The sequence below is a fragment of the Lutra lutra genome, chromosome 5 (genome assembly GCF_902655055.1).
Source record: "Lutra lutra chromosome 5, mLutLut1.2, whole genome shotgun sequence".
NCBI classification, from domain to species: domain Eukaryota; kingdom Metazoa; phylum Chordata; class Mammalia; order Carnivora; family Mustelidae; genus Lutra; species Lutra lutra.
In genome coordinates this window covers 125858664-125874202 of record NC_062282.1, presented here as the reverse complement: position 1 = coordinate 125874202, position 15539 = coordinate 125858664, and the positions used below count along the sequence as shown (strand labels likewise).

At 35.9% G+C, this 15539-nt stretch overlaps 1 pseudogene; it reads right to left on the bottom strand.

Annotated features, from left to right (window-relative positions):
* The window catches only part of LOC125101199 (14-3-3 protein theta-like), a 116326-nt pseudogene extending 101055 nt beyond the window's left edge, over nt 1–15271 (bottom strand).
* Between the last annotated feature and the right edge of the window lie 268 nt (nt 15272–15539).

The window sequence follows — 15539 nt, the reverse complement described above, 5'->3', positions numbered from 1 at the left end:
TAATGACTATAGAAATTTTTGGAAGTCTAAATTTAAAATTAGTTAATGCTTTGTATTGACTTCCCTGTAATATACATAAATTTACAATGTATTTTACTTTACTCTTGTGTAATATAAAATAAAAATCAAGATTATGTTAATTCTAATATTTCTTTATCAGATATGTCATAAAGTATAGATTATAATTATTCTCACATATTGCATAGCACTATATACTCCTTAATGCCTGACATATAAAATTCATTCCATAAACAAAAGAACTGTATTACTGAAATAAAAAATGGCTTTGACTTTGGACTTACAGTAATCAGAAACACTGATTTTGTTCATAATAACTTAAAAGGTCTGCAATGTCTTTGATCAGATTAAGATGAGAAAAACAAGGGGCACCTGGGTGGCTCCGTTGGTTAAGTGTCCTTCGGCTCAGGTCATGATCCCAGGGTCATGGGATTGAGCCCCACATCATGAATCTGGCTCCCTGATCAACGGGGAGGCTGCTTCTCCCTTTCCCGCTAGCTGCGCTCTCTCTCACTCTCTCTCTCTCTCTCTTAAATAAATAAAGTATTTTTTAAAAAGGATTGGAAAAACAAGACAATATGCCTTCTGTCTATAGCAAAATAATCACCACTACATCATTAAAATTAAGGATGATTTTTATGTTACTGAAGTGCTTGTACACATTTATGTCATTCATTTATTAATCAGTTACTAAAAACCACCTACATGCATTTGTTCTCAACACTTTCAATTAGAACTAATTGCTTTTCTCTTTAGGATTTTGTGAAAATTCATTATTTTCAGTGATTTTTAATGGGTGTTTTTCAAGCTATTGCAAAGGGGATTTAAAAGTGGTATATTCATCAATTTTAGGGATTTAAAAGTGGTATATTCATCTACAATTTAGGTGTATCAGAACAATATAGACAGGTCATTTTCACTATACTTTGCCCCTCTCTTCTCCTTGCTTATTCCTTAGCACAAAGAGCCTTGTCAATTTCCAGTTACAAGTAAGCCTGACCAAGTCTGAAACCCTTATAATTAGTTATAATTAGCTCTGCAGGAGGGAGAATGAATTAGTATAGTATGGTTAATGGTCTCCATGCGGACAGTTAATAAGAATCGAAGGACTTGTCCCACTTACAAATAAAGATATTTAGAAAAATGAGTAGATGTGAAGGTGATTGTGTGCACTTAGGTAACATTCTGTATCTTTCTTTTATGTAAGTTCATCCCTGAGGAGTTTTTAATGGCTAGAAAAACTACCAATAGAATCTTTTTAAAACTATAGCTACTATGTAACTATATAACTTATGGAATAGATGAAATATGCCAAATTATTCATGAATACGTAATTTTAGACTTCTGATCAAGGTCAAGTTATATTCACAGATAACAGATATAGAAAGGATCTCTTGATGTGCAGTTTTGAAGGATATTTTCAGTCTTCTTTATTTTTGAACACCTTTTACCCAAATCAAATAGGAATTCATGTAGAAATATTTAGAATTGCATGTTTTCCATTCACGTGTAAATGTTCCGATTCTTTGCTTCAAGGCAAGAGCATTGTTAAAGCAGGACACAGTGAACAGAGCTGGTCTAATTACAAGCCCTGTGATGTGGATACATGGATATATACTGCTTAGCGGGTACAAAGGACTCAGCATGCTGATTTACCATGTGATGGAACAGATAATTGCAAAGTGATCAAGGCAGAATTCAAAGGATTTTAAATGACCTGTAAGATAAAAATAGTTACTTTTTCTCGGGGAAACTATTTTTTTTTTTTAAGATTTTATTTATTTATTTGACAGAGATCACAAGTAGTCAGGCAGAGAGAGAGGAAGGGAAGCAGGCTCCCTGCCGAGCAGAGAACCCAATGTGGGGCTTGATCCCAGGACCTCGGGATCATGACCTGAGTGAGCTGAAGGCAGAGGCTTTAACCCACTGAGCCACACAGGTGCCCCTCGGGAAAACTATTTTAAACATAAAGTACAAATGTCAGGGTTTTACAGTTTTCAGTGTACCTATCTTTCATTACCTTAGTTAAATTTACTCCTAAAAAATTAAGACAAAGTATAAACATCATGAATTATCAATTTGAACTCAGCATAAGCCAAAGTGAATGACTTCTATTAATCAAAACTTGATCTGTAGTAACATTTGCACTGAAAGAACAGATTGTAGGTTAGGTAATCACACGGCCTCTTTTGACCAGAAATGCTCCCGTTTACATTCTTATGGCTCTACAAGAAGGTATAAGGTGATCACAATCAGTGTTCCATAGAAGTTAGCGAGGAGCCAAAGATACTGCCTTTTGGTGAAGGATCTCTCCTATTTGTGACTTTGTTAATGCCAAATTGCCCCAAAGAATTGTGACAGAGCTAGATCCTTCCCCCTTGGTTTTATTTCCATTAGTAAGGCCTTCCAAATTTCCCTCTCAGGACTCGTTCACTTACAAAATTGTGGACATATTATAAATACATTTTCCATTTTTTCCCAGAAAATATATATTTTAATTTGTTTGACATAATTTGTTTTAAGATGGTCTGGCTGTTATCTTCCTTCTGTCTTTGTCCCAGTAATACTCACTAATACTATTTTGAATGAGAACCAGTCTTATTATTTGGACCTGCACTCATAAATTTCCTCAGTGTGAGCCCTTAATTTCTAACTACTTGCTAGACATTTCTCTGACCTTTAGTGCAAAATAGAAACTATTAGTACATTGAACCCGACATTCTGCATATACAGTTTATCTCCCCACTTAGTAAGCCACCATTCTCTAGACCACTGAGGTTCAAAATCTAGAGTAATTTTAGATTCTCCTTTCTTTAGTTCATCTTATATCAAAGATATCATTGACTCCTATTGATACAACATTCCTCAGATTTAAGATCATAATATACTATTTCTGTTTTTTAGGTATCACTATCAACCTGTTTATTTCATTGTGATTTTTTCTGTGAAAAAATTTTTTTTAAAGATTTTATTTATTTATTTGACAGAGAGAAAGAGAGATCACAAGTAGGCAGAGAGGCAGGCAGAGAGAGAGAGGGAAGCAGACTCCCCGTTCAGCAGAGAGCCCGATGTGGGGCTCGACCCCAGGACCCTGAGATCATGACCTGAGCTGAACTGAAGGCAGAGGCTTAACCCACTGAGCCACCCAGGCGCCCCTTTCCTGTGAAATTTTTATGTTTTCTTAAATATTTTCTGTTTCTATCTGTAGTTTCTCCAGTTTATCTTAGAAGCAACTCTAAAGATTTTAAAAATCAATTACTAGCTATTATTCTTACATGCAAACATGTTAATAACTTTCTTTTTTCTAGAAAAGCATAGTCCTAAACTATCTCCCCCAATTTATCTTCAGGTAACTCTTTTATGAACCATTATAAAAGTTACATTTATTGGAGAAATTAGTAGATGAAAAACGGGTTATATTTTAGATCCGGATTATCAACAACTAATCTATTTTGAAATGTATTTTTTGGTTTTTACCTAAAATTTGTCATTAAAATATTTTCAAATGATTTCTACCCTATAGTTTTCAATTGGATGCCATTTCTTTTCAAATGAATGACAATAGTGAGAATAAGATTTCTAATACTCATATTCACATTGATCTTTACATAATTTCCATATATTTGATACTGCAATAATAGAATATAGGGACTAAGAATGTCCTTGTGTATCATATTTCTTCCATAATAATAATGTGTCTGTGAGGACAGACATGAAATGTTATTTTTTTAACAAAAGTATTAATATCTTAGAAAAATTGTGAAAATTTTAGCATATTGATATATAATTAAAAAAAAACTTAAGAAAAAGCAATTTTGCTTCCCTGAAGCTTAATAAATCTGGTTCTTTGAGTGCCATATCAAACTTTGTTGGCACGTGTAGTGCCTAAAATTTTCATCCTTTATGTTTCTTACTGGTTTCTCTCAAACTCATTCTGCCAATTAAATTTTGAGGAATATTTTTTGGTATGATAAAAACTGACTTTCCAGGTATAATTAGCATATAAACTTACAATATTTGTGAATAAAATGAGTTTAAATGGTTATGGAACTTGAGAAATCATTATAAATATATCTATGCGTTTCAAATATTTATTATATATATTATATACATAATATATATATGTATAAAATTTGGGGTAGATTTCTCAAAGCAGACTAATGAAAAACAAATTATCCTGGGTGGCTCAGTGGGTTGGGGCTCTGCCTTTGGCTCAGATCATGGTCTCGGGGGTCCTGGGATCTAGCCCTACTTCGGGCTCTCTGCTCAGCAGGGAGCCTGCTTCGCCCTCTCTCTATCTACCTGCCTCTCTGCTGACTTATGATCTCCGTGTGTCAAGTAAATAAATAAAATCTTAAAAAAAAAACCCTATAAGTAAATAAAGGCTAAAGTTGACCCAGAAATAAAGCTATGTGCATTTAATTAAATTACCAACTGTATGTTTTTTAAAAATAGATATTTAATTGTATCAATTTAATATTGAAGCAAGAAAATTATAAGGAACCTGAAAAACAGAAAGTGGCAAAACTGAATTTCAAATATGTCCTTACTAATAAATGTTTACATTTCTCTTGGATTTTTTTTCCCCAGAAGATACACCAAAATATTCTTACTTTTAAACAACTGACGTTGTAGATATTATAGTGATATTTTAATCACAGTAACATAAATATCATAATGTAATATGGCTTGTTTTCTCATTATCAGAACTATCCTTTTCAAGTTACTTAGCACTTTAAATAATTACGTGTTTCCTATTACTTTGAAAAGTATTTCTAGGGATAACATCATACTTAGAATAGACAGCATTTGGAGAACTGAATGTTCTTTTTTTTTTTAAGATTTATTTATTTATTTGATAGATAGAGGTCACAAGTAGGCAGAGAGGAACACAGAGAGAGAGAGAGAGAGGAAGGGAAGCAGGCTCCATGCTGAGCAGAGTTCCTGATGCGGGGCTCGATCCCAGGACCCTGAGCCACCCAGGCGCCCCCCCGCTTTTTTTTTAACAGATTTTATTTATTTATTTGAGAGAGAGACAGAGATAGTGAGAACACATGATTGAGGAGGGGAGGGAGAAGCAGGCTCCCCAGGGAGGCTGATGTAGGGTTCGATTTCGGGACCCTGGGATCACAACCTGAGCATAAGGCAGATGCTTAACTGACTGGGCCACCCAAGTGCCCCCAGAATGTTCATTTTATCAACATTAACATAAATGATACCTTTGCAACTCATAGCTTTTCTCTTTTAGGAAGTACATTATGTTGTTTTTTCCTAGCATAATAGGTATAAAGTTTTTGCTATTTTAATAACTCCTTATTCCACTTGAATTTAACTAAAAATTTAGCAACATAAGGCAATAAAAGATTGGGAATTATAATATTAAATTCTTCATATGAAAAGCTTTCAGCAAAAACTAATTAGAAGAAATAATTTCTCTAATCGTGTGTAGTTTGTATATTTATTTTCAAAAGTTGACAAATTTATTTTTCTTTGTTTTTTCTCCCTCACCCTCTATTAAAAATAGTAAAATGTCAAGCAAAGAGAGTCAATTATCACGTGGTTTCACTTACTTGTGGAACATAAAGAATAACACGGAGGACATTGGGAGATGGAGAGGAGAAGTAAGTTGGGGGAAATCGTAGCGGGAGATGAACCATGAGAGACTATGGACTCTGAGAAACAAACTGAGGGTTTTGGAGGGGTGAGGGGTGGGGGGGGTTGGTTGAGCCTGATGGTGGGTATTATGGAGGACATGAATTACATGGAGCACTGGGTGTGGTACATAAACAATCAATCTTGGAACACTGAAAAAATAAAAAAAATAAAACCTATTTCCTTTAAAAAACAGTAGAATGATAATCCAATAATACTGTAAGTCAGCATAACCTGAAAACACAAATGGCAAAACTGACATCAGAAAATAACTTATAAGGGTTCCTGGGTGGCTCAGTCAGTTGTCTGCCTTCAGCTCAGGTCATGATCTTGGGGTCCTGGGACTGAACCCCACATTGTCATCAGTCTCCCTGCTCAGCAGGGAGTCTGCTTCTCTTTCTCCCTTTTCCCTTCCCCACTACCCATTCTCTGTCTCTCTCTCAAATAAATAAATAAAATCTTTTCCAAAAAAAGAAAATAGCTTATAAAGTAAGTGGCATAAAGACAAAATTTCCAAAATTAATCATGTATATTCTTAAGCCTCCAGTGAAAACTCATTTGATATCAAGAAATCTATTTTTTTCTGTATATTCTCAGTTCTGTAGAGAACATTTTTCACTTTCACAATTTTAGTTCAGAGACTTTTAAGAAAATCTACTTGCTTTTTAAAATCAGTGAACAAGAAACACTGTCGTAGGACTTTGACATTTTCATGCTGATAAAAATAACATTGTGGCTTTCAGTTTATATTCAGAGACACTGACACGCTCTTTCTAAGAAAAATTCTGTTGAATAACATTCTAAATATATTATGCATTTAAAGACTCTTCTAATACCTATATGCTAAAAGATGTCATACTGAAGTCACAAAGTCTGCACACATTAGAGAAAGAATAAGAAACACATAATATTGAATAAAACTGAAAAAGAAACTGGTAACAGGGTGGTGGGGTTATGAACATTGGGGAGGATATGTGCTATGGTGAGTGCTGGGAAGTGTGTAAACCTGGTGATTCACAGACCTGTAACCCTGGGGCTAATAATACATTTTATGTGTATAAAAAATTTAAAAAATAAAAAAGAACTGGTAACAATACAATGAGTAATTTGATAAGTGAGGTACTTGGGTGTCTCAATTTGATGTTTCAGGTTTGTATACTTCAGTCTCTGTGGGGAACGGTGATCAGGGAAGTCCCACACATGTCATGCTTCAGAGACAGAGATACTGAAATTTTTAAGGCAGATTCTGTAGTGCACTGGAACACTGCTTGGGGATCTACCTTTTCCATATAAAGACTGCAATGGTGTCTCAAATCATGTTTGAGAGTTGTAGGAAGGAACCTTGAAATTAATCGATCATTCTTCTAGCAGCCCTTTCAGAGAGCAAAAATATGCTCTGGAGACTTTGACACTGCCTTGGACATGATTCTAGAATGGCACATGAGACACCAAGGACTGATTTCATGATGCTTTGTTAACTTGGCAATATTATTAGTTTCTCATGAGTGAGTTTATGAAACAAAGGTGGACATAGGCTAAAGCAAGTTATTCACAGATGAAAAACAGGACAAGCAGAAGTCACAACTTCTGGATGATCAGTTGTCGTGGTCCCCAGAAAGACGCATATTTAAATACCTTACTCTACCAGAGCACGCTGCTATCCAGTCCTGCCCAGTGCACTGGTACACGTGAGAGGATTCTGAAGGACCTAAGGCTTGGTTTGTTAACCAACAAGTAACCAACCCTCAGGATAGGAAGTATGCAACAACTCTCCTACGGGAACTTGATGGGATTAAGGCAAGTTACTAGTAGCATCTCCTTTTAATAGATGGTAACACTCAAGTTCAGGGAGATTAACCGTGTTAGATAAAATTGCTACACAATGGTAGCAGAATTAAAATTCAAATATATGGTTTATGGCTTTGGTCTTCATTCTCTTTTTCTGACTCTTCCATGTGTTTTCCAACTGAGAAAGTTGGTTCTCCTTTAATGCACACTATAAAAAAAGTAGAATTACCAAAACTTGAGTGCAAGAATATTTCAATTATTCAAATATTATTTTATTTTCCAAGGATTTACATTGATTTTTAGTGAGGGTAATATCTGAAAAGCCATGTATTCAAAATAATTTTCCATTTGCCAACAGATGGACTTAACCAACTACAAAAACCATTCTGTAATCCACTGCACCAAACTAGCTGTGATATTGTGCCCTGTTTGAAGCTGTTCATTTTAATAATGTATTTGAAGGTTTATTATCACTTTGCTATTTCTGCTGAATAGATGAAGCATATTTATGGAGAATGACATGGTCAGAAAGGCACAAAGTTGAAGTGCTCAGGCGATGACATTTGGTGGAGAATGAAAAAAATACCTGAAAAACAATATAGTGAAAATGAAATTGGCAGTTGAAGCTGAAGGAAAAGTGAGGTTAAGATGAGAGGGTATTATGTTAAAAGAAATAAGTCAATCAGAGAAAGACAATTATCATATGCTCTCACTGATATGAGGAATTTGAGAAACAAGGCAGAGGATCACAGGGGAAGAGAGGGGAAAATGAAACAAGATGAAGCCAGAAAGAGAGACAAACCATAAGAGACTCTTAATCTCAGGAAACAAACTGAGGTCTGCTGGAGGGGAGGGAAGTGGAGGGGAACAGGGTGGAGGGGATTGGGTGGCTGGGTGATGGACACTGGGGAGGTATGTGTTATGGTGAGCGCCATGTGTTGTGTAAGACTGATGAATCACAGACCTGTACTCCTGAAACAAATATTATATTATATGTTAATTAAAAAAAAAGATGAGGGGGCGCCTGGGTGGCTCAGTGGGTTAAACCGCTGCCTTCGGCTCAGGTCATGATCTCAGGGTCCTGGGATCAAGCCCCGCATCGGGCTCTGCTCAGCAGGGAGCCTGCTTCCTCCTCTCTCTCTGCCTGCCTCTCTGCCTGCTTGTGATCTCTCTCTGTCAAATAAATAAATAAAATCTTTAAAAAAAATAAAAAAATAAAAGATGAGATTAGCATCTGGAACTGCATGTTTTTTTGTTTGTTTGTTTGTTTGTTTTGTTTTGTCACTGATCATCACGAATCACAAAGATCCTTTGACACTTGTCTGAGGAAAACAGCTGTTTGGGGCTTTCAAATTGTCAACCAACTGTCTCAGGGAAAACATTACACACTAAATGAATACGCTGTTTTTATACACCATCTTCTGCTATATTAACTCTTCTCACAGTGTACATAAATTTAAATGGGACATCACCAAGCTTCGACAAAGGAAATGGTCACCATGCACACCAGGTATAAATGTCTGTTTGTGGCACAGAGGAATAGATTGGAAAAGTGACTGGGATCATCTAGTCTTGTGTATGAATGTGGACAGGTATTGGAGAGCTATAATTGTGATTCCAGAGAGTAACCAGAAGAAAACTTCAAAATTTAGCACCCCTTCACAGTTAGGAATGGGTGAGGGTGTGTGGTGTGTTGTTACATTCCAGGAGAGCGTCAGGTGGTAGAAGGGAGGACTTTCTTGGTCTTCTCCAAAGACCAAGGATAGACACTAGCTCATAAAGATACTGCAATTTGTTTCCTTCTTTTTTCTTCTTAACTAAAATTTACAGCTGTCCCATAGTCTCTTAAAAGGATATGCTTGTCTAGTTCAACATGATGTATATTACTGATTCAAAAGGAACTATATACATAAAAAATAAATGGTTTTGAAATTGAAATTATTCTTCTTCTGAAACATATTTTTTTAAGATTTTTTTTTAAAAAATGTATTTATTTGGGTGCCTGGATGGCTCAGGGGGTTAAGCCTCTGCCTTCAGCTCAGGTCATGATCTCAGGGTCCTGGGATCGAGTCCCCCATCGGGCTCACTGCTCAGCAGGGAGCCTGCTTCCCCCCTCTCTCTCTGCCTGTCTCTCTGCCTACTTGTGATCTCTCCCTCTCTCTCTGTAAAAAAAATAAAATAAAATAAAAAATTTAAAAAAATGTATTTATTTGACAGAGAGAGACAGCAAGAGAGGGAACACAAGCCAGGAGAGTGGGAGAGGAAGGAGCAGGCTTCCCACTGAACTGGGAGCCTGATGTGGGGCTCAATCCCAGGACCCTGGGATCATGACCTGAACCGAAGGGAGATACTTAACAATAGAGCCAACCAGGTGCCCTTGAAACATGTTTTAATGTGTACATTTTCAATTAAGTGGAAATACGCAACGATGTGTTGTAAATTCACTTGTAAAAAGCGATTCAGGGGCACCTGGGTAGCTCTGTCATTTAAGTGACAAATTCTTGATTTCAGTTCAGGTCATAATCTCAGGGTTGTGAGATCAAGATCTGTGTTGGGCTCGTACTCTCAGCACCAAGTCTGCCCCAGATGCTCTCTCCTTCTTCCTCTGCCCCTCCCTACTGCTCTCTCACTCTAAATAAATATATAAATTTTTAAAATATATATTTTAAAAAGATTCAAACAATTCCTTGGTTTTCTACTTATCAAATTTCAAACTGTATGCTTCACTTAAAAGTCACATATCTTCAGTGAACTACAGTTTGAATAAAGGTCTTTCCCAAAAGAGAATACACTAACAAATTTCAATTTATAAAACACACTAAACTCTAAAAAATATGGATATATAAAAAAACCTGTTTTTGTCACTATAACAATGATTAGAAGTAGACAGACATGAGTATGATAGGAATGTAATCCAAGATACAGTAACCAGAAACAAAGAGTCAAAAGAGACTGTGAAGAGTGGTAGAGTCCATGCATAATGTGTCAGAATAACAAAGAACTCCACCGAAACTAGAGGATTCGGAGAGCAGTCATGAGACTGAGACCAAAGTGGGTTTGTGAATGGCTAAAACCCAAATGCCCCTAGATGTCTATAGACTCAGTAGCAGGTGAATCAAAGCTCCTAAATGTGTTAAAATTGTCCACACAAAAACATACCATGGATGATTTAAGACAGATTTCAGAAAAAATAAGATATGGCTTGTGAGAGGGATAGTCCTGTACTTTTTTCATCCCATGTAATCATTCAATGACCACTTATAATCCCACCATATTCAGGCACCTTGCAAAAGGATGAATATATAAGATAAATAATGTATGTTACTGCTTTCAAAAGACTTATTGACCTATAAGAAATTGTTCAGTCTTAAAAACAATGCAGTGATGTATATGTTGGGAATGGTGAGGTAGTAAGGATCTGTTATAAGGATGCTCCAAACAGCTGATAAAAAAGAACAGAACAGACATGATTGTAGATATTTATATTTTTTTCTTTTTTAAATGATGAGAGGATTCCCACCACCTAGTTACGTAACACACTTCGCCTCTCATATTTATCTTTTTTACAGATATTTAGGTATTTCTATAGCCTCAGTTTTCTGATATGACCAAATATAGATCAATCCAGTGTCACTACTTCCAGGAATCCTGAAATAAAATACTTGACCTTTCGTTGTTCGTTCGCAAATGAGACTGAAAGGGTTAGTCTAAATGGAGCCCTTTTCTCTAACTATGCAAAAAAGCAGGGGACAGTGAATTAATATGTTCATAGATATGCATTGTTCATGATACTTCCTTTGTCTGATTAAAACTTCAGATAGACAAATTTCTAATTTGGTTAGAAGTGTTAATTACTTATAGTATTAATGTAGTACACATCGGTATATCGATATGGTGCAGTTTCTGAAATAATTCATGTTCATGAGTCTTTATGAATGTCCTTCCGGTTCTCTAGCAGGAGAGACCCTTGGGACAGCAGGACATACGTGAAGGAGTTAACAAAAGAATAAAAATATGACACTAGAATCCTTTCTAACATCTTCTTCCGGCTGAGTAATTCCCATTTCAGTCCATTTCCCGTAACTCTCCTTTTCCTTTTATATCCCCAAATTTATTAAATATTTTTAACATCTGGCCATTAGAAGCAACCTTGTACAAAATTCAAAGAAAAGGAAGAAAAGTGATCATTTCAAGTCAAAGCTAATGTCAGTTTCTAGGAAAAGTACTATGGAATTATTAAAAATAATTTTTTGTGTGTTTAACATGTGACAACACATTATTTTATATATATATATAGTGTATATATATACATATACTGTATATATTCTATAATATTAGACCATTATTTTTATTAAATTTAGCTCATATTTTTAATGAAGTTTTGTATATATGAAAATTATAATTGATTTTACACCTTAATTATTAATATATTTCTAAATATTTAAGTGTTGTTTTTATCATATAGTCTATCTCTAGATATTTAATTAAATTCTTCTCAACTGAAGTAGTATTTACACTAGTACAATTAACACTTACAATACATGCTAACAAACCAAATAGGTATTTGTATATCTCTAAAATAGAAATATGGCTAAATAACATTTATTCTAAATTGCTTCATTATGTCCTTTGAAATTTTCATTGGACACATTTTATCACTCTTTCTGTTTCCTCCATAAATGCTATGACAAAATTTTTAAAACCAAACCAAACCAAATCAAACCAAAACCAAAACCAAACCTCTTGCCCATCAAGGAGTTTTCCTAATATATTTTGAAACTCTTAATGAATTACTCTCTATTAGGTAGAATTACCTCAAGACAGTAACTGATTTCTTTTTAAAGATTTTATTTATTTATTTGACAGGCAGAGATCACAAGTAAGCAGCATAGAGGCAGGCAGAGAGAGAGAGGGGGAAGCAGGCTCCCCGCTGATCAGGGAGCCTGATGTGGGGCTTGATCCCAGGACTCCAAGATCATGACCTGAGCTGAAGGCAGAGGCTTAACCCACTGAGCCACCCAGGCACACCAAGACAGTAACTAATTTTTAAGTAACTGTGAGATTGCTTTATCCTTCCTCGTACTTGTAAATTATTTTCTTGTTCATTTTCGTTTTTGTTTTTGTTTTTACATTTTTCTTGTTTAAATTCCAATGATGTCCTCATCTGTGTGAGGCATCTCATTGATATCCTTTCCCTCTTCTAAATGAGGGATAAGAAGTGTTTATACCTCACCCATGGATATATAAACTTCCAAAGAGCAAACACAGTATCAATTACACTACTTCTTTTCTAAACAGCGAAAGATTGTTTCCCATCTTCATGTACCTAACTCCCATCCCAACCCTAGGAAGTAGGTGATTTACTTTTAAATTTGTGTGAGTATCACTTTAGGTCCCAAGGCAAGTCATACATTGACCTCCTGGACAATTTCATGAAGCACTCTTGCCAGCAGGATTTTTTTTTTTCTTTATCTTTCCCCAAGATATGTACAATGTACCAACTGTGTGCCAAGGTTCCTTCTCCCTTACATGACATAGTGCATTGACTAATGACTACATTTGTTGTTTGTTTCAGCCAAGCATTCTAACCTGGAAAAATAGAACAGAGAACATAGAAATTTGTCCTTTTTGGATCAAGGGCAGCACATGCCTGGTTCCCTTCTAAGTTCTCAAATAGAAATCAGGACATCTCCATTTATATCATGCTTCCCAAACACTCATTGTGTAAGTTTTCTCTGTTCTGCTCCTTTAATCTGCGAATGATTCAATATAATGGCATGTGGTATATCTCCATTTTTTCTTTATTCTTTGGGATAGCCTGGTAAACATTCTTATAAAATTAATTCCATATTTCTTCTTATATTTGAAAGCCACCAAGGACCCTTCAATACATTGTTATGTGAATAGATGATGGCTAGCATAATATACAGTAGATTTATTTTTTATTAATCCTGCATCTTAATACCTGCTTATAGCTTTGTGCATTACCATAGCTCATAGCAATGCAAAAACATTCAGGTATGTGTTCCTGAACCTAATGTGCAATTGTGTGATCATTCACGATTATTTGTTTAACTCTTCCATCATCCTTCCAAGTAAATGCCACACTGAACATTTAGTATGTTCGGATGTGCAATGTCTCACACAAGGAAACGCTTTCACTTAGCCATAATTTGGCAATAACTTACTGTGAGGTTTTAAAGGTAGCATTAGAGTATCAGTTTACACATATCTTTGGGATGTTATGTTATGAGCCACTGGGTGCTATTTATATGGCGACACCTGGTTCGGTGGCTCTGAGCATTAATGTTTCACTACAGAGAAAGAATACAGCTGAGATCCTTGTCACATCCTTGTTGAAGTAAAACTGTAAATCTCTGTGACATTTGGGCACCTGGGTGGCTCAATGGGTTAAACCTCTGCCCTCGGCTCAGGTCATGGTCTCAGGGTTCTGGGATCAAGCCCCACATCAGTCTCTCTGCTCAGCAGGGAGCCTGCTTCCCCCTCTCTCTGCCTGCCTCTCTGCCTACTTGTGATCTCTCTCTCTGTCAAATAAATAAATAAAATCTTAAAAAAAAAATCTCTCTGACATTAAATTTAACCTGAAAGTTTAAAGGCCCAATGATAAAATATTCCAAGGTTAAGAATGACATGTGTCAAACAGCGAGAGGGACAAAATTCACATTTACATTTTTTTTTCCTTTACAACTTTCCATCTTCCTTATAGGCTTCCAAAAATGAATTCAGTAGCCCAACTTTTGCCTGGCCTTAAAAACTATTCGAGTGGTGAGGTACTCTATGGAAAAGGTCTCAGATTAGAACTGATTTTTAATTACTGTAATTCAGGTTTTCTTTACATAAACATTTTCTAATCCTCTTTGGAATACAACATGGTATGGTTCTTCTAAAACAGCTGGCCTATGTGTCAGCAGAGTTGACAGTAGAGAATAAACAGCAGCATACCTCCAATCAGCTCACTTAATTCTCCCAAGAAATACGGAAGGCACTTTGAGAGTGAAAAGTAAGAATGGAGCCCTAAACAGCCATTCACATAAAATCGAGATCTGTATGAACGAAGCTAACTGGTAGAGGTTGATCTGGAACCCTCTCCCCAAAGACCATCTCAACCATGTGGTCGGTTCACATACTGTCTTATAAGTTAAATGCAGTTTATCCCAGTGTCTAGAATATAATGCAGAGTAATGGTCAAACCATGTATCTGGGCTGATATAGTTTGTGGCAAGACACTGAAGCATGAAAAATGTACTAAAGAATGATTACTACTTAATGAGGATTTTAGGGAGACAGATCAGCTCATCTTCCTTTTCTAATAAACCATCATTACCACATTCCTTTACCTGTATTTGTTTTGTACGGTAGAGAAGGAAAGATATCTTGACATCTACCTTTTTTATTAAATCTCTTACCCTTTAACTACTATAGACATTATTCAGTGTTTATTATTTTTACCTTGGCAGACACATGTCTCAGCCGAGTTTGGGTTGAATTCATGAAGTAGTTATCGTAAGTTTTCAGTGCTTTTTTGTGTTGGATTGTTTCATTGTCTCCGATATTTCCATTTTCTTCTTCCCTGAAGCCTATGACATAATCGCACCCACTGCCATAAGACATGCAGAGCACCAATGCAGGAAGGGATAGGACTGCTATCCTCTCCCCCACTATAATTAAGGTGACAGTGTGACAAACTTTTGGACTTCATCACCTCTCCCTAATGTTTTCCCTACATTCACGTGTCTTACCCCAGGGGACGCACCCTGAATTCTGCATTACTGCAGAGTCTCTGAAATCCCATTGTCGAATATGCCATTCTCTGACTGCCATTTGCTCTGTCACCAGCTCACTTTTTCTGGTACTCCTGGGATAATAATTCTTTGTATCTTCAAAGTTTCCATTGAACTGAGTTCTTGACCCTTCTAATCTCTCCTTACTCTTCCTGTTTCCTCTATCTTTACCCCTCCTAACTCAACTTTGACCATTAGTTATCAATTACAATCATGATACATAAATCACCTTTAACATTTGTTCTCTTTCTCTGTCACAATACCTTGTAAAATCCCAAG